Source organism: Urocitellus parryii, chromosome 10 (genome assembly GCF_045843805.1).
Source record: "Urocitellus parryii isolate mUroPar1 chromosome 10, mUroPar1.hap1, whole genome shotgun sequence".
In the NCBI taxonomy this organism is placed as follows: domain Eukaryota; kingdom Metazoa; phylum Chordata; class Mammalia; order Rodentia; family Sciuridae; genus Urocitellus; species Urocitellus parryii.
In genome coordinates, this window is record NC_135540.1 from 49,935,517 (window position 1) to 49,954,649 (window position 19,133).

The following is a 19,133-nucleotide window of genomic DNA, read 5'->3' on the forward strand; positions in this document are numbered from 1 at the left end:
GCACAAGTCCCACCATACTCTTCCTGGACATTGGGTCAATGCACACTGTGTTTGGGCTCCCAGTTATCCTGAGCCCACTGTGACTCACTGCTCCCTACCCTCTGATGGTTCCACTTACTCTGATGGTTCGAGCCAATTTGCAGAAGCTCATAGTTTTCTGGATCCTCCTGCTGGAGCAAGTGAGCATCTAAGGCCCTGCGGATGATGACTGGTGTGCTGTCCTGGCAGGTCACCTGAGCAGGGTTGAAGAAAGCTCAACAGAGAGGGAATTTGGGAGTAGCTACCCAGAGGACAGTGCTCAAGGACAATCAGAGACAAGAGGGTTCTCAACACAAGGGCACCATCTTGTTACCCTGCTACCTGAGGCCTTCATGTGATCATGTGGGGTCTTCCTATGAGCCTCTAGTCCAATCTTGGTACAAGAGTTTGCTTCAACCTGCTATGCCCTACAGGGACAAGGGAATGAGGACCAAAAGGCTTTGTACAGACACACTCTAGTCCCATCAAGATGGGAGGAATGGTCCAGTGGACTTCCATATCCCTGCTCTGGTCTGGGATGCAGCTGCATTTTTGTGTGGACCAGGCACAAACCCTAGGTGCTTTGGTCCTGACAGCCAGGCACAACACACACTAGGACTCTTTAATGATAGGCATGGAAGTTGCTGGGCTCGAGAGTGTCAGTGCTTGCTGGGGTGTCAGGAGGTTTGGACCCAGCAGGTGCAGTGGTTCAACATGGCTCCCCTGGAAGTGGACACCAGAGTCTCAGCATGGATACTCCACACCCAGGAAAATTCTGCAGAGAGAGCCACTGAATCTCTATTCACATACATGCAAACTAGGACACTAATGGGCCCCTCCAAGGCCCCCAGTTGTCTGTGACCCACACCTACCCACCCTAATCATTCTACAATGGCTCCCTTCCCTTCACCCAGCAACATATCCCCTCCCACACACAAGAAAATGACTGCCAACTCCTCTGCTTCAACCTCCATGGTTCAATATACTCCTCCTCAATACCAAAATCAGTAGAGGATGGCCTGTACCCTCGATATTTCTCTGACCTCCTCTGAACCCAGCACTCACTCCTGCACTTCTGACCTGCACACCCCAAAACACGCAGGCCCACTCGCACCCAGACCTGGCATGCTGCTGCTCTCCCTCCTCTCTCTTCCTCATTTTATGCTCTCCTTCCTGACCTTCCAGAAGCTCCAGTTCAAGAAGACAGGCCTAGTCCAAGGTGTTTGCTGTGGACTCGGTCTTCCCCAGTGTGGGCTCCCAGGAGACTCCCCTGCTCGAAGACTCACCAGGACGCTCTTATAGTGTGTCGTCCTTTCATTTTCCAGGTAGACGTGAATGAGGCACCTGCCTCTCACCCGCCTGTTGTACTGGGGCCGTGGGGAGTACCGAGTGGAGACCCCTGATGTCCTGGACTCCAGCTCTGCCCCTTCCCTGGGAGAAGGCTCTGGCTCTGGGGTTGGCTGAGGAGCCGTGACAGGAACTGAGCTTGTAGCTAGAGGAGAAAAGATGCCAACATGACTGCCTTGCCCTGAGCTTCGCACAGACAGACAATACCCCTGCTGCCAGGAAGAACTCGGGCCCTTAGCCCACACAGGACCTCTTTGCAGACTGGGGTCACTTCCTGAATGGACAAAGGCTTATCCTAATTTCCAGCCCAACACCAGGCATACAGACTCCCTGCAGTGGGACAATAGTCGGACCTTTCCTCATATACCCTTAGGTACTCACCCCGGTCCGCCTGGCTCTCAGGCTCTGCCTGGCTTGATATGCCATCTTCAGTTGGGGCCAGGAGGTGGTATGCTTGATGTTCCAGGTACAAGCCAACCAGCAAGAGCCCTATATATGGCAGCAGCTGCTGCAGACTCAGAGAGCCTGGAGGCTGATGGGAAGCCTCGGAGTAGAAGTTCACCCAGGTCCCCAGGAAGGAAGGTGAGGCACTGTGGGGAGGCAGGTGTGGAGTCAGCAAAACCCTGGGCTTGCCTTCGCCACGGCCTCCAGAGAAAACCTCTGACCCTACACTTCTGAACCGTCCCTGGTTCTGAACACACCAGTCCACCTCAGACAAGACACAGTGGCTGTACAGGCAGGGACAGGACAGGTCGCTACAGGCAAAGAACCTTCAACCAAGGAGAGTTAGATCCATGGTATGACCGCTCTCTCCTCCTCTGGGCAGGCCTGACACTCTTCTTCCCCTTGGCTACGTGCTCTCCAACCTGGAATGCACCTTCCAGGAGTGTCTGTCCTCATGCCCACTCTTCTCAGGCCTCAAGAGACACCTCCTCCCCTGGCGTGGGCTGCAATGCTACCTCATTCTCTGTGAGCGCTCACTGAGTCCCCCTGAGTAGCGGTGGACCAGTCTTTTCCCAGGAGTGCAGACCACATCTCTGTGGCCCTGGGGGAGGACAGGGAGGTGTGGTGTGGGGGGATCCCTTGTCCTAGGTCCTTCCCAGAGGACCCTGACTCCACCTAAAACTCCCCACCTTACCCCTCCTACTGTTGAAGCCCCACACCTTACACTGCAGGCAGAAAACTGAATTGGGGAGAGCAGCCTTTCCTCAGCCTTCCCAAGTCAAATCACCTTGCAGGTCCCTATTCTGGAAACAGGAGCCCACCCTCTTGACCCCAAGCCCATTCCATGTTGAAGTTGGTCCAGGGGTCCACCATAGTCACTGAAGAGGACAACGTGCAGTTATGCCTCATGGAGTCAGGGATGCAGTCACATGGAGGATATGTACTCATGGCACCTTTGGTTTAGGCTGACCCCATGAAAAGGACACAATGGCAGTCATTTGCACCCCATTTTTCACTGAATTATGAAACGTGACTGGAAACGTGTCTTCAAACAGTGGGTGCTTTCTCCATCTTCATCAGAGAATGAGCCCAAACTGCTGATTCCCACATATCTCTGGGTGAGGGAGCTGCCATGTCCAAAGCCCCTGTCCAGCTATGTCCCAGCTAGGACGCTCTGTCCCACTATGTATACTAACATGTCTTTATTAACCCAAAAGTGCTTTTCCCAAGGCCTGAGTTTTGAGACGCCTCTGGCACAGATCTACGTTCTTCACAAAGCCAACATCAACCAGAAAGGCCACCTGGCTTCGCTGAGTCCACCTGGGAATTAGCTCAGTGCACACCATTGAGCTGTGGTGCCCAGTGTGTGGGGAGTGCTCCACGGACCTCTGTGGATCAGCTGGAGTCAGGATGGTTTCTCTGCCTGAGAGGGAAAGTTCACTCCCCTTGCAAGGCTGTGGCAGGCACGTCCAGGACTCGTCCCATTTGGGGCTGACATTCCACTATGAGTGTGGTCCTCTATCTCATTAGGTATCACAAACCTTTGGGTCCCTGAGAGGTACATGGCAGCCCCAAGACCCAGGCATGAGGGGGCTACACACTTGGGCTTGGTGGTCTGGTGCTTACCTTGGGAACAAGAGATCCAGCACCTGCTGGGTGGGGATGGAATCCCAGGAGATTAACCCCATGTTGCTGCTGAAATGTAGGTTCCTCCCACCAATGACAGGCAGGAGCTCATTCCTGAGCTGGTCCTGCCTGTAAGGTTCAAGGCTCTGTACCCTGAAGGGCTCCTCCGAGTTCTGATCATTTTCACCCTGGGTTGGGACCAAGAATGGTGGGTTCAAAATGGAAATGGTGACAAAAAGAAAAATGACTTGTGCCAATAACCTAGAGTCAAAGCACAATGGGACAGTTCCCATCAGTACAAACACACACACACACACACACACAAACACACACACAAACACACACACACACACACACACACACACACACACACACATACACACAGAGTAAGAATAGGAGTCCTTTGCGATTCATCAGGGATCAGACTAGAGGGCCTGCTGGGCTCACCTGCCCTGTGCTACTCACTGTTACTCTTGAGCTCCTCTGCGACAATTGCCAGAGGATCTGGCGTCTAAGATGAAGCCTCACCCAGTGTAACCACAAAAGGGCTAGTTGGCCCCCCTGAGATTCCTGGGAGCCTGAGGCTCGGCATTGTTTGCAAGGACAGGGGAACATCCTTCTCACTCCAGTGTCTCCATCCAAATGAGCTCGGATGGCTTGGTCAGTGAAGTGGGTGCCTGGATACCAGGGTTCCATGTTCTGTTTGATCCATTGTCAAGGCAATGATGTCATTTCCTGTGCCCATACCTGAGCCTCTTTTCACATAAGACCACTTTCAAAAGCCCTATGGGCTGCTGATTTCCCCTCCATGCCTACCCATCTCAGGTGCGCTGGTGTTCACCAACAACTACCCAGATACCCCCGCCAGCATCTGCCCTGTTTGGTGCCACTAGAGTTCCAGCTTGGAGCCTTCAAAAATGCATTCACAACCAGTCCTTCCCTCTCAGCCGCTTTTGGACCCTGGTCCCATCATTGTGCAACTCATGGTGTGCCCAGTCTTTTCTGGAAAGTAGGGTAGCATCTAATCAGGGATTGGTGTCCCTGATTCATACATAGCATATGGTTTCTATGAAATCCAGTGAGGGAGCAGGAATAACGAAGCTGATTGCACAGATGACCTCAGGGAATACTGACAGGCCAAATGAAAAATATGTTCCAGCTAACCATTGGTATTTGGGCTTCTCAGCCCAGTCCTGTTTTTAAAAAAGGTGCAGATATGCAGTGTTCATTAAAAAAAATGTCTACCATTTAAAAGTGGGTAATTTAAATGGCATCTAGTTACACATCTGATTGAATGGTCTGGCATCATATGAATTTCATTCTAACAACAACAACAAAACATAGAAAAAAACATAGACATAAAGATAAAACCTTGTCTTCACCAGGATGCCTAGAAATAGGTTTTATTTGGCTCATGCAAATATCTTTCAATAGAACTTCTAATTTCTGAATGAACTCATTCAATTTTATAATGTCTGAAACCCTCTGTGAGCATGGGAAGCACTGCTGACAAGACACCAGAGGGCCAGAGCACTTGTGCCCTCTGTAGGGGTGTCTCTTGGCTATCACCAAAGACCGTTCCCCTCCCGGGGCAGCTGAGAGCAAGCTGGGCCTTGGAGCAAGGATTAGTGCTTCAGGTATAGACTATGCAAGCAAGGGACAATGTCTTTAATAAAACTAAAATTAAAAAGTCACTTCGAAAAAAAATTTAAAAAGAAGAAGAAAATAAGGTCAAGTAGAGGAATGGGCAGAGGCATCCAGAGGAAGCCCATTTTCACAGGAGAAAATCCCCCAGTGAAAAGCATCAGAATAGATACCAAGAAAAATACCAACAAAAACAGTGTGCTCCCACTATGTATCTACTCCACATGCAAAAGTTAGAAAGCTAGATAATACAATCCTGGCCACAGGTAGAGCTATTCAGAAGAGCCACCTGGCAGTGCTTAGTCAAAGAAGTAAACATGCATCTTTGACCTAGAAATTCCACCTGTGTGTAAACCAGGTGGTGCTTAAGCAGTTTCACAAGGGGACATGCACAGGGAAATTTATCCTCAGGTTCCTTATAGAGTTGTCTGTGCTTACAGAAGGTTGAGGGCTGTCAGGGTGCCCACAATTGGGAAAGTGAAATGTTTAAAAGGTAATGGATGCCAACATGGATATATTAATAGAAATCAATGAAAAACAATAGATTTCCATGACAGTAAAATCCCTGAGTTCAAGTTCTTGCTAGCCTACCTCCCAACAATCATGCTTGGTTAAGACACTGACATACTTCAAGGCAAAAAAAGGAGAAAATATAATGTCATTATTACTTTTCTTAAATGCAAAAAAGGAAATGGTAATATTTACCCAGCCATGACCTGTTATGCATAATATGTGAGATTATTGTGGACATGTTGGTAGATGATTATCTACTCAGATACGTTCCGTGACTCACCAAATGCAAAGGTCCATGAAGAATTACCGTCTCCATACATGAATTCATCCTCAAAAGCCTTGAGACAACAGGGGCTTCACAAAATGGCTTCTTGGCCAACTTGATGAGTGTGTCCTCGGACAATGCTTCCACCTGAAAGATGTCACCAACTTGTTCTCATTCACATTTCCACAGTGCCCCCAAAAAGAAACAAAGTCTGATACTCTATTGAGTGAATCCTCAAGTGGACCAAACACCATACTTCCTTCCATATTTTAGAATTAACAAATGCAACTTCAACTCAATAACTTGCATTAGGCAACATGCAACCACAACCTCTTACACGTACTCTTTTGCACACTCACATGTCCTAGGTTCTAACTGTCCATTGAGCAGTCAGAACACATGCTACTTCACAGTCCTTACAGGCGACCATCCCATTCTCTGCCAAGCTGAATACAAATCCCTGGTCACAGGAGAATGGAAGCCTATCTCCCACAACAACATGCATCAGGAAACATCGGGGTTTTCAATAAAAACTCCGGGGACACCCTTTTGAAAATCACTTAACCCCTGAAAAGGCGCCTGCCATTCTCCTTGCTGTGGGGGGTGACGTATTTGAGTCGATTTTCAAACACCTCTTCAGTTTTGAGAACATCACTGCACACACACAAAATAACAACAATTATAATTATTATTATTATATTATTATTTTTTTAAAAAATCACTGCAGAATGGCACGGAGTAGGGAAGCAGCTCAGGACAGGACACCCGGGAAGCTGAGAGAGTGCTCCCCTCACCAGGACAGAGTAGCAACCCCAGGGGCAGTCCCCAGAGACCCACCTCCTCCAGCCACACCCTACTGCCTACAGTTACCACCCAGTTAGTCCCCACCAGGGGTTCAATGCACTAATTAGGTTAAGGCTCTCATAACTTGCACTGTCTCACACGGGAACTTTTGAGGGACAGTAACAGACCATCACATCTATGAGCTGCAAACATCTGTACCCTCACCCTTTCTCACAGGATGTATTCCTGAGCTGTCAGCCCTCAGGCCTTCTGTAGTTTCATGGATTGGAAATCTCACTTATAAATGGTGCATCCAACTGAACACACTGCTCTACAGGGAGTCAGGTATTTCTGGTCCTATATACACTGGACAGAGAGATGTTGAGGTCCTACTAGGTGTCAGGTACTGTTCAACATTCCGGGATACAGCACAGACCTGGCCTTGGCCTCCCAGTGTCTGTCATTTAGCTACTTGTTTATGTGTAGCCTGAGATTAAGCAAGCTTTGAGTGGGGAAGATAGGGGTGTGTGTGTGTGTGTGTGTGTGTGTGTGTGTGTGTGAAGATTGTCACCATTCACAGATTACATTTAACTAATTAGTGTTGGGAGCATCAATGGCAAATGAAACAAAACCTCTTCCCCAGGGCAAAAGAGGGGAGATAGGGTGCATACTCAAATTTTAGTAATTTTATAGGTTACTTCCGATACACTGTTATAATTTTCCTTGGGTCTCTATGGTTCTACCCCTCATAAAAGAATTCTGTATTTGTTGTAGAGGGATCTTTAAATAATATATTATGGAAAACATCAAAAGATAATGCCTTGCTTAAGAAAACAGCAGGCATACTAATGACCACTATAAAATATTGGGGTTTTTAAAGTCAGCATCCTTTATACACAGCCTACTGCTAAGAATTACGCTTCACACCTGGTGTGGTGGTGCAAAAAATATGTGGTTGGCCATTATTTTTCACATCCAATGGACTGGTTTTTTTTAGTGTATTGATGTTATATTTTTATGAACAAAACTTCAGTTTTCATGAAGTCCAATATTTCTATTTTTTTCTAGTTGCCTGTGCTTTTGGCATCTTATCAAAAAAAAAAAATCATTGTCAACTCTGGTGTCCTGAATCTACTGCCCTATGTTTTCTTTTGTAGGTGTTGTATTAGGTAAGAGTTCAACTTCATTCTTTTGCATGTGTATGTCCAGTTTTCCCCAAAATGATGTGCTGAAAAGACTGTTCTTTTCCTCACTGAATGGTCTTGTGTCCCTTATCAAGAGTCATTTGACCACATACACCAGGGCTTACTTCTGGGCATTCTATTCTGTCCCTTTGGTCTCGGTTTGGCTTCCTGTCAACACGGCCCAAGGAGCGGAGGCCACACAGTCGGCACTGCGGGCCAGCCTTGTGACTGGAGCATGATGTGAGCTCTGAGGCGCAGGCCAGCGTTCTGCCAGGTTTCCACCTTAACACACTGAGGAGACTGAAGTACTTTCTCACACAGCCTGTATTGCCAGAGGTCCGTGAGGCAAGGCCGCATCCTCTGAATGGGGTCTCACAGGCGCCCATAAATGCACGGGCTGAGCCTTGCTCCTTCCCGGAGGCCTGGGGCTGCCCCTGCAGGAGGAGGTAACAGCTTTCCAACCTGCCCAGGGTCCTTGGTGGGCTTAGAGTGGTTCACCTCCTCTTCTGTCCTCTGCTGACATTAAGAGTCCTTGGGATTCCATGGGGCCAACACAGGTCATCTAGGGTGACCTCCCTATTTTTAAAGTCACTTGATTAGGAACCTGAATTACATCTGTAAACTCCTCATTTGTCTGAAAAGAAATAGATTATACACTTCCAGGGATAAGGGATAGAATCCTTGGGGCTGTAATTCTGCCCATCTTTCTCTCTCTGACCTTGACCTTGCCAACCATCAGGACCTAGCAGATTCCTGCTGAACCATCCAGAAGGACAGTATGTGCCTACAAACCAACCAGCAGACAGACAGACAGACGAAGCAGCTGTCTCCTGACAGAGCATCGCTCAGAGAGGGAAAAGACAGACTTGCTGTTTAATCATATTTATTGTACAAGCATTGAAGGATATAAAATTTGACAGTAATGGTAGCCTAAATTTAGACGGGTTCATTATAAGATGATTATAAGAGCTCATTATAAGATGCCTCTACACAGGTGGAGCTTGGAGACCTGCAGCCATGTCTCTGAACTGTGACAGGAAGTCCCCTGTCCCCTCCCTAGGACACACACTCACCAGTTCCAGAATTGCTTCCTTTCCAAATAGGCTCTGGACTCATGCGTGTAGAACTTCAGGAGGATCTCAAGAACTACAGAGAAAGGAAAAGCCACTGGGTGTAGGAGATGAAGGGGTTCTTCTCATCTAGGGCAATTAACATGGGGTTGATTAGAATGATGACATCATAAACCCAGACAAAGATCCTGCCTTGGGGGGAGAGAGAGACCCTGTCACCCGCATTTCAGCGAAAGGAGTGCGATCCTCTTTAGGGCCCTACCAGACAGACTTTATTTCTCAGCATCCCCAACACACACCACTCCTCACCCAGGAAGGTTCTAGCACAGCTGGAATTCATCTGCCTCTGCTGACCCTGGTGCAACCTTCCTTTCCCAAGAGGAACCAAGGAGGGAGAGAGGTGCAGCTTCCCCAGACTCCCCTAGGGGGCAGCACCTGGGTCAGATGAAAGCTGAGGCAGAATCAGGGGGCAGGGAGGTGGTTAGGGTTCCATCCAGGATGTCCCCAGGAAAAATCGCTTCATGGAGGATCAAGTGCTCACTCAGTTCTCTGTTGAAAATCCACCCTGCACTGTGGAGATTTGGGGGCCAGGAGGGGGGACACCAGAAAATTATTAAAAGTGTAGTGTTCCGTATTCAGGTTGGAGGTGTGGTTCAGTGATAGAGCACTAATCTGGTGTGTGGAGCCCTGGGTTCAATCCCCAACACTGGGAGGAAATATATGTCCCTATGTGTACACACACACACACACACACACACACACACACACACACTTATATCCAATGCTCTTGAGAGGGATGGTGCCTTTGTGTGTGTCTAGCCATGCAGTATTTTAGGGATTTCGCGTGTAGGAGTCCATCACACCAGATTCTTACCTGGTCATCTCTCCAACACTGGGCCGTGTCTCGGGGCTGCCCTCTACCCTTCCATCTCCTGCCTGTCTTGGCCTCCCACCCAAGTCCTCCCCACAGCAGGAGCCTGCACCGACCCTGCCCCCGCCTCTTCCTACCACACCTACCTCCACCCTGCGTGGGATTATTTAAGACTTCTTAAGTGAACTTGATGAAAAGAATTCTGGGGGAGGAAGGCTTGCTTGCAATGTGCTCTGTAGAACTGGAGCCACTTCCTGAGGACAGTCCGTATTTGCTCGCACAGCTCTGGGGCTGGGGGCTGGGGGCTGGGGACAGGGAAGCCTGGCCTCCACACTCACCTTGGCTCTGACTTGTAGGGATGGTTCCGGATTCAAGGCAGCACTTCTTCGTTGGTGCTCAGACCATTGCTCTCTTCTCTTTTCAGTGCTGGGCCTAGAACCCAGGGCCACCCACATGCTACATAAGCGCTCACCACTAAGCCCCATTCCCAGCCCCCTTTCCCATCTTGACAGGAAGTTGCATCACTGCCCAGGGACCCACAGTCCCAGTCCCCCCAGGGCACAGACTGAGGAAGCGCATTATTAAAGGGTTGTGTCTCTTACCAGCAAGAAAATACAACAGTCAGCAGATCCTGGATATTGTCTTGATACCGAGCATCCTCTGGCTCCTAAGGGTCATCGTCAGCATTCAGAGGTAAGGGGGCCATGGCAAGAGGTGGCTGCACTTGGGTGGTTCCCCAGGTCAAGTTGATGGAATGCCATCTTACATGGGAGCTTCAAACACTCCCAACCTGGAACCAGGGATATAACTCATGTGAAGGGTGTGGGGTTCTCTAGGAACTGAGGAGGAGGGAAGCAGAGAGGAGCCAGAGACTTTGTTAAGAGCACTGGGCTGTCAGCTCCCTGGGGACGCATGAGCCACTTTCATCCCTGAGCCTAGCCCTGCATGTGACAGCATGAGAGTCGTCGTTCTGGTGGCTAATGCTAACCCAAGTGTGTTAACCATTACTTATTAAATCTCACCCACAATCCTTGATGTAGGAACTTTCTCTATCCCTACTTTATAGGTGGTGAGTTGAGGCATAGAGAAGTTAAGTCACTCTTCCAGTGATGCACAGCCAAGGTGCATACCCAGGAGTTGGACCCCAAAGCCCTAGATAAACCCCAACCTCAGTTATTATTATTATTTTTTATACTGGGGGTGGAACCCAGAGCCATACACATGTTAGACTGAGTTACATCCACACCCCCTTTTTAAAAATGCTATTTTTAAAAACTTTTTCTTAGTTGTAGAAAGACAATATTTAGTATTTAGTATTTTTTATCTGGTGCTGGGAACGAACCCAGTGCCTCATGTGTGCTAGGCAAGCACTCTACCACTGAGCCACAACCCCAGCCCTAAAATGCGATTTTTAATAACATTTCAGTGAGGGGCTTTCTAAATTGCCCAGGCTGGCCTCAAACTTGTGATCCTCCTGCCTCAGCCTCCTGAGTAGCTGCGATTCCAGGCATGCACCAGCACACCTGGCCCAGCCTCACTTTTTGATTTAGGGCAGCTTCCCTTCTGGGGATGCCTGGCAGCCACCTCTGTCCAGGACTGGCCTGCTCCTCCAGGACAGCTTTAAATGGGGTCAACTTTGGTGGAGAAAAGCAGATGAGGCCAAGCAGCTCTCTATTCCTCGTCCACCTGAGTCTCACTGGAGTTCTAGGTTATTATTGCTGCGGGAAGCTGCTCCTGACACCCATTCTGTGAACAGTTGCTGGCTTTGGTACACTAAAATAATTGATATTGATTTGCTTTACAAATATTGAAAAACTATTCTGAAGTTTTCACCAGTGTGACATCTGTTCCCCTGCACTGAGTTAAGTTTATTCTTGACAGTGGTGGAATTGCTTGTGTCCTGGGAAACATTTTGAGTGTTGCCTTCACACCTGTGTGACAGGATTCACAAGGACTGGGTAGTGGGAGATAGCTCTTTCCCTTTTCCACAGGGGCATCCTCCATGTCTTTGTGTGGAACTGCTGTGTCCGGTAGTCGCCAGGGCTCAGGAGGGGCTGTGCTGTGTGACTTGTGTCACTGACTTGCCTTGCAGCCTGGAGCTCCTCCCTGATCCCAGGAGTTGCAGTTTTCTGGATGTTCCTAAGGTCACTCTAGGAATTTACGTCCCAGGACAGTTTTCCTCCACAGGAAAGGTTGGAAGATGTGTTCTCTGTTCCCATGTTCAAACTGTACGGCAAACTGTTTTTCAGATGAATTTCCTCTGCTGACAACCAAATGTGTGTTCTGGAAGGGTGTTTTGGAGGAGTTGCTGTGGTTTATCAAGGTAAAGAAGCTGCTTCTGTTGAAAGTTGACGGTCTGTTTTCAACATAGAGAGGGTTTTTAAGAGTCCGATCATGTAACTCCTCGGCCCACAGCCCTTAGACATTATCCCTAGTAGTTCTCATTTTACTCAGTAAAAAGCAGAGTCCTTATCAGAGCACCTTCCAGCTCTGGGAAATCTACATCTCTGTACCATCCATCCTAACCCTCTTGCTTATCTTTGAGCACACTAGGACATTCCCACAGAGGCCTCTGGGACTTGCTTCCCACTCTCTAGAACCTTCTCCTCCACCCCCGTGGAGTGTGACTCCTTCACCTCCTTAAGTCTTTGCTCAGTGAGTCTCAGCCTCCCAGTCAAAAACTATAATTCTCCCCTGACTCCTGTATTTTTCTCGAGAGGGAACATCTGATGTGTAATGCCACAGTCTTTCCTCTCCACCCTGCCCCCATTGTGGGTAGGGGGATAACAGACAGATAAATAAGCTCCACAAGAGCAAAGAATTAGTCACTTTTTTGCTGTTGTTCCCCTAGGGCTTGGAGCATAGACTGCCATGTACTAGTCACTCAACATGTTTTGAATGCTGAAGAGAGCAAAAGGTAGTAGGTAGTTTGGAAAAGAGCTCGAGAGCCATGAGATGGGTGGCAGTGACACCAGGCTCCTCCTTGTATAGTGTCCTGGTCCAGAACCAGTGATGTTCTGTCTAGTACTGACCAGAACCCTCTGAAGAGATGGGCTTGGTTCTAGGACAAGCTAGACATTTGGATCCCATCTATAAAGCTCTTGATGTGGCTTATATGATCTTGGGCCATCCAGGCAGACCTAGAAAGTGTTGACATTTGGCTTCAGTTCAGTCTTTCTCAGTTCTGTGTTCTTGGGGTGGGTTCTGTGTTGGTTTTTAAATGACAGTGAACTTCTAAAATGCATCTTCAGAAATCTCAGGTCTTTTTTTTTTTTTTTTTTAAACAGTACGGGGAATTGAACTCAAGGGCACTCTACCACTGAACAACACCCCCAGCCCTATAGGAAAAGATTGGAGAGATGGATCCAAAGAAGGGGTCAGACCACCCTATCACCACCCTCCAAAAGTTAGGACTGGGTCCAGTCTGCTTACAGATAGTTCAGGCTCCATGTGGACAGGGTCAAGTGCCCGCCCTCCAGCATGTCAGCATGGGCTAGAGGCTGAGCAGTGGGTGACTTTGGGGGCCTCAACCCAGATGGCTCAGAATTCACTTGTGTGCCTGTTATACTCTCATCTCTTTAGGGATCCACAAATGCGAAAGAACTATCTTCCAAGGGAGTGAAAATCTGGGATGCCAATGAATCTCGAGGCTTTTTGGATGGCCTGGGATTCTCCACCAGACAAGAAGGGGACCTGGGCCCAGTCTATGGCTTCCAGTGGAGACATTTTGGGGCAGAATACAAAGATATGGATTCAGGTGAGGAGACAGAGCAATTCCTCAGATTTCCCAAATGTTCTTCCTAGCGTGAGTTTGCTCCATTGTTTTGGATAAAGTCTAGGGCATAATGAATCAGCGTCAGCGTCGGGGCCGGGGTGTAGCTCTGTGGTAGAGTGTTTGCCTAGCATGTGTGAGGTCCTGGGTTCTGTCCCAGGAGCTGATATAGAACTTTGACATTTTGAGAGACAGTGCCCCATGAAGGTCAGATCACACTCTTGGTGACTTGCATTTACGGGGTTCTTATGAATTCTTGGAATTTTCCTTATCTGTGCCATCCTGTGTCGTTTGTTGGCAGATAGCTGCAGGATTGTTGTCCATGTTGGGGAAAAGGGTAGGAAGAAAGTTCATCTGTGGGAGCTTGTTTCTTCAGCTAGAGACTAAACCTCTAGCGTGCAGTAGGTGGTGTTGGTGTGATCCAGCATAGCATTGGGGTCCCCCTCCCCCACACTCTGCTGGAATAGAGGAAGGATGAAACATTTCACTCCAGGATTTCCTGTCCTGTTAGTGGCACCATTTGCTTGAGTCACAGAGCCCAACCCCCCTCCCACTCCTGCCTTTGGCTCTTTCTTTCTAGCTCACCTGTTCTTAGGATAGGGGTTGCCAAAGCAAACACCACCTCAGGGTGTATTTGTGTGTGTGTGTGCACACATGCAGGAGTAACAATTTCCTGGCTGGAGGGATTTGGGCCTGGTGTCAATTCCTCAGTGAAAGACTAAGTCTGCATTTATGTGCAGTCATAAGGCCTTTTTTGATGTTGGCGGTTTCAAGAATTAAAAAAAAAATGCTGGAGGACTAGGAATGGGTGAATTTGAAGAGGGAGAAGGTAGAATGGTGGCTTGGGTTGTGGGGAAAATGGGAAGTTAGTGTTTGGGGACGCAATTTTAGTTTGGAAAGATGAAAATGTTCTAGAAGTGGATACTGTGTGGTTGTACAACAATAGGAATTACTTAATGCTGATGAATTGCATACTTAAAAATGGTTACAACAAGGGCTTGTCTAGCATGCGCAAGGCCAGACTTTCTGCAGGTGAATGGTCAGTGGCTTCTTGGTATGTGATTGCTGACCTAGGGCTCCTTCCTGAAGATGTCAGGCTTCTCCCCTGGCTAGGGGCTTTACATCCTGCCTGGTGTTTCTTGTTGCTTAAAGGGCCAAGTCATAAAAGTATTGACTTAGTTGGATGAGTACAGGCTGCTAGATGTCAGCAGAGGAGTTTGTCATCTTTGATTCTGAGTTTTCATTTTGAAATAATTAGATTCACAGGAAATTGGAAAAAAAAAAGGTAGAGAGAATTCCTCTGTACCCTTCACCCTGTCCCCGCCCATAGTGATAGCTGCTGTTAATACTCTTACTTAAATTAACATTAGTACAATCCAGAGTTGATCAGTTAGAGGCCTTTATCCCACAAGATGTGAGAACTGTTGGTCTGGAACATTTCTCATCAGTTGGAATTTTAACTAGAGGACAGTCCGAAGCTCTCTGTTTCCATTAACAAATCACTTCTCAGCTTCCAGTTCCATCTCAGAAGGAAAGCAGGGAATCAAACTCCAGAAAACAGGATTGGGAGAAAAGAAAGATGATGTAATCATTATAGAGTTTTCCTATATTTATAGGAAATACCTGTTTAGCTGCTCAGTCTCGAGTATAGTTTGGGGTAGAAATGTGGGTAAGTTAGTGTCAAGGTCGTGGAAAGGAATCCACAGTCCCTTTTTAGTTGGAATGTGTATGCAATGCTATATTCTACTTCAGACTCAATATGTTCTGTGGGACAAGGATAAACTAGGTTTTGTCAGTTGAAGTGTGACAAGAAGGGTTGGTGGGTTAGAAGCTGAGTCCATGGGAAACATTGGAAAAATCTAAGATTACTGAGATAAGTGTATAAGTCTGTGGGGGTTTTGTTTGTTTTTGTTTTAACTATGAACAACACACCCGAAAATGGATAATATTATAAAGGTTTATTTAGCTCCTGGTCCTGGAGGCTCAAGGACCCACATCTGGTGATGGCCTTCGTACAGTCCGAGTTCTGAGGTAGCTGGGAATTGCATGGCAAGAGATGAGAAGAGCACATACGTGTCCCTTTTGGTTTCTCTCCCTCTTATAAAATAAGCCACCAAGATTTAATCGTGGGGACTGTGCCCTGTGACATTTTAGTTTTCGGTGGACACATCTTTATTTTTTATGTGGTACTGAGGATCAAACCCAGCGCTCCTCGAATGCCTGGCGAGCTCGCCACCGCTTGAGCCACATCCCCAGCCCAACACATGAACCTTTGAGTGACACACTCAAACCATGTCCAAACCATAGCACTTAGCAGTGGGGGAAGGGAGGAGGAGGAGGAGGTGACACTGTGATAGGACAAATCTTTAAGGAATTCATGTATAGAAAACAGACTTTACTATGACTCCAGAGGACTAGAAGCTTAAGACCTCAAACTCAACCCAGAGATGAGAAATTTGCACAGAGTTCTGTCACCATGGGTCAAGAAGGGACATTGAATGAAGGGTGTAATAGATGATGGCAGGGCCATCCCATGAGAGGCTCTGATTAATTTGTGTATGTGTCTTTAACAATTCTATAGATTATTCTGGTCCAGGAGTAGACCAACTGCAAAAAGTGATTGACACCATCAAAACCAACCCTGATGACAGAAGGATCATCACGTGTGCCTGGAACCCAAAAGGTGAAACCATCCTGGTCATCCTCTTTTCTGTTAAGTGTATGGTCAGCACAAAACAAAGCCATGTGACACTGCTGAGGCACCACGGGGAGGTGGGACCCGGGGAGGTGGGACCCTGGGAGCTCGTCCCAGCCATGGGGTTTGTTATTAACCTTAGCAAATCACAATTCATTTTCATTCTCGGATCATCAGGTTGAAAGCAGAGCATCTTAATTTGTGCATTTATACTTGTACTTTTTTCAAAAAAGAGTTTTAAATTGCCTATGAAAATACACATAAAATCTTAACATTTTATTTGGAGCAGATGACATTTCCGGTCATCACTACTCCACTCTCACTAATAATTTTACAACACAATTGTTAAAAATAAAGTCTACCCAGAATGGGATTTTGGATCTATAATGAAGACAGTAGGGTCTGCTGAAGGCACCAATATCCTGTGGTCCCTGCAAATGAAGTAACTCATTCCTCCTGTATTTGCAGTCTGGTGCCACAAAAATAGCATAGATCCTTAATTTCAGCTCGAATAGGAGAACATTGCTTCAGCATAGATAAATCTGCACAAATCTTCAGCTTCAGGCCACTGCTGCAAGGGGTGGGACAATGGTCTGATTTTTGTATGATGAAAAGGTCTGGGTTGCAGACTTCCCTGGGGCCTGATGGCTTTTTTCATGATCTCCAATGGTTTACCGTGCTTTTAGCTGTGCTCTTTAAAACCAGATACCCCTCCTTGTTCTCCTCTGCGCTGGTTCCTCAGATCTTCCTCTGATGGCACTGCCTCCATGCCATGCCCTCTGCCAGTTCTACGTGGTGAATGGGGAGCTGTCCTGCCAGCTGTACCAGAGGTCAGGTGACATGGGCCTGGGTGTGCCCTTCAACATCGCCAGCTATTCCCTGCTTACCTACATGATTGCACACATCACGGGCCTGCAGGTGAGCTGCCCTAGGAAAGTGCTCTTATAGCCAGCCTATTGCACTGAGCTCTTTGATTCTTTAATTTGGAAAAACTAGCAGGAGAATTCAGTCTCTGATTAGTATTAAAATCTGATATACGTAAGACACATAAACTGGCTTGCCTCGTGAGCCTTCATCGGGCTTTCCTGCCTTTGTTGTCTATGTAAACTTAAGTTCACGCAGGTTGTCTATAATGTAACTTTCCTAAATTAACTTTTCTCAAAAGCTGTACTGGTTAAATTCTTTATTTTTATCAAAAGCCTTGGGATAGCTACATATTCTATAATGTGTTTTTAAGTGATGTGTTTAAAGGAATTGAAACGAAAACATTGATTGTTCTGTGGGATTTATTTAGCCAGGTGACTTTGTACATACTTTGGGAGATGCACATATTTACCTGAATCACATTAAGCCACTGAAAATTCAGGTAAGAATGATATCTAGTATACTTTTCAAAACTTGGTACTCAAAGGTTGATTTGTGGAGCATTCCTATATGACAGGCCCTCTGTGTGATGTCATACTGAAGTAAAGAGGACATGCTCCAGTGTTTAGGTGGGCAGGGATGATGTGATACTTGATGTGATAGGAGCTGTGAGGCACTAAGCACCTGTAACAGAAAGGAAGAGCCACACTCTGGGCAGGGAATTTGGGGCCTTCCTAACTCATTTTTTTAGTTGTCGATGGACCTTTATTTTATTTATTTATATGCAATGCTGAGACTTGAACCCAGTGCTTCACACATGCTAGGCAAGTGTTGTACACGGAGCCACAATCCCAGCCTCCCCAATTCATTTTTACTTGAAGGGGAATTGAAGTGCATGTTTTCTCTTTATTTTATGCTAAATATAATGTTTAGGTCTGAACTCTCAAAAGCCTAGTCTGTTCAAATCCCTATTACTGACCAACAGATGACTTGAAATGGAATAAAAATATGACTGTGCCTTCATGAGCCCCAAGAAAAAAATAATTTTAGAACAAAAAACTTTTACTCTTATCCTATTCTTGATTAGATTGTAAGTTACTCCTTTATCGGATCTTGGCCTAAATAGAGGGTGACCACAGGTTTATTCAGCTGCTTCTCTCTGCTGTCTGCACTTGTGTTGGACACAGATACAAAAGGTCATGACCTCTACATCCTCACTGCCACAAGTACTCATACTGGAGTCCAGACTTGCCTTTTTCTGTAACTTGTTAAGAGATGCCATCTTTTGTTCCCCTTTCTGCCAGGGACATTTGGGTTAGGGACAGTGGAACTCAAGAAACTATAATGCATGTTACTATGAGGTATAGATGGAAAAGTAAAATAAAAGACTGTGTCATATTGTTAATAATTACCATGAATTACCATAACTCTCACCTGATGGGCTACCAGGCACCTGGTGCTTTGTATTGGTACAAGATACCCTTTACACTTGATCTGTGCAACAGAAACAATTGGGTATGTTGCAGTAGTAGTGTATAACCAGGGTTAGGGCACCCACAGTACTAGACACTTGTAAAATAATACTTTGTTGATTAAAAAAAAAAAAAGAACACAGTATTTAAAGTATTTATTTATTTTTTTAGTTGTAGTTGGACACAATATATTTATTTATTTATTTTATGTGGTGCTGAGGATCGAACCCAGGGCCTCGCACGTGCTAGACAAGCGCTCTACCGCTGAGCCACAATCCCAGCCCAAATACTGTGTTCTTGTTCCATGGGAAGCAGAATTAAAAGCAGGTTGCACAAATATGGCAAAATAATGATCTGATTTTTTTTTTAGCTTCAGCGAGAACCAAGACCTTTCCCAAAGCTCAAAAATCCTTCGAAAGGTTGAGAAAATCAATGACTTCAAAGTTGAAGACTTTCAGATTGCGGGGTACAATCCACATCCAACTATTAAAATGGAAATGGCTGTTTAGAGTGCTTTCAAAGGAGTTGGAAAGGTTTTGTCACTTGTAGGGGTAGGCTGAATGCT

The 19,133-nt window shown here is 46.7% G+C and overlaps 1 pseudogene; it reads left to right on the top strand.

Moving 5' to 3' along the window:
- The first annotated feature begins 9,392 nt into the window (after positions 1 to 9,392).
- LOC144257135 (thymidylate synthase-like) lies at positions 9,393 to 19,099 on the top strand (annotated as a pseudogene).
- The last annotated feature ends 34 nt before the right edge of the window (positions 19,100 to 19,133 follow it).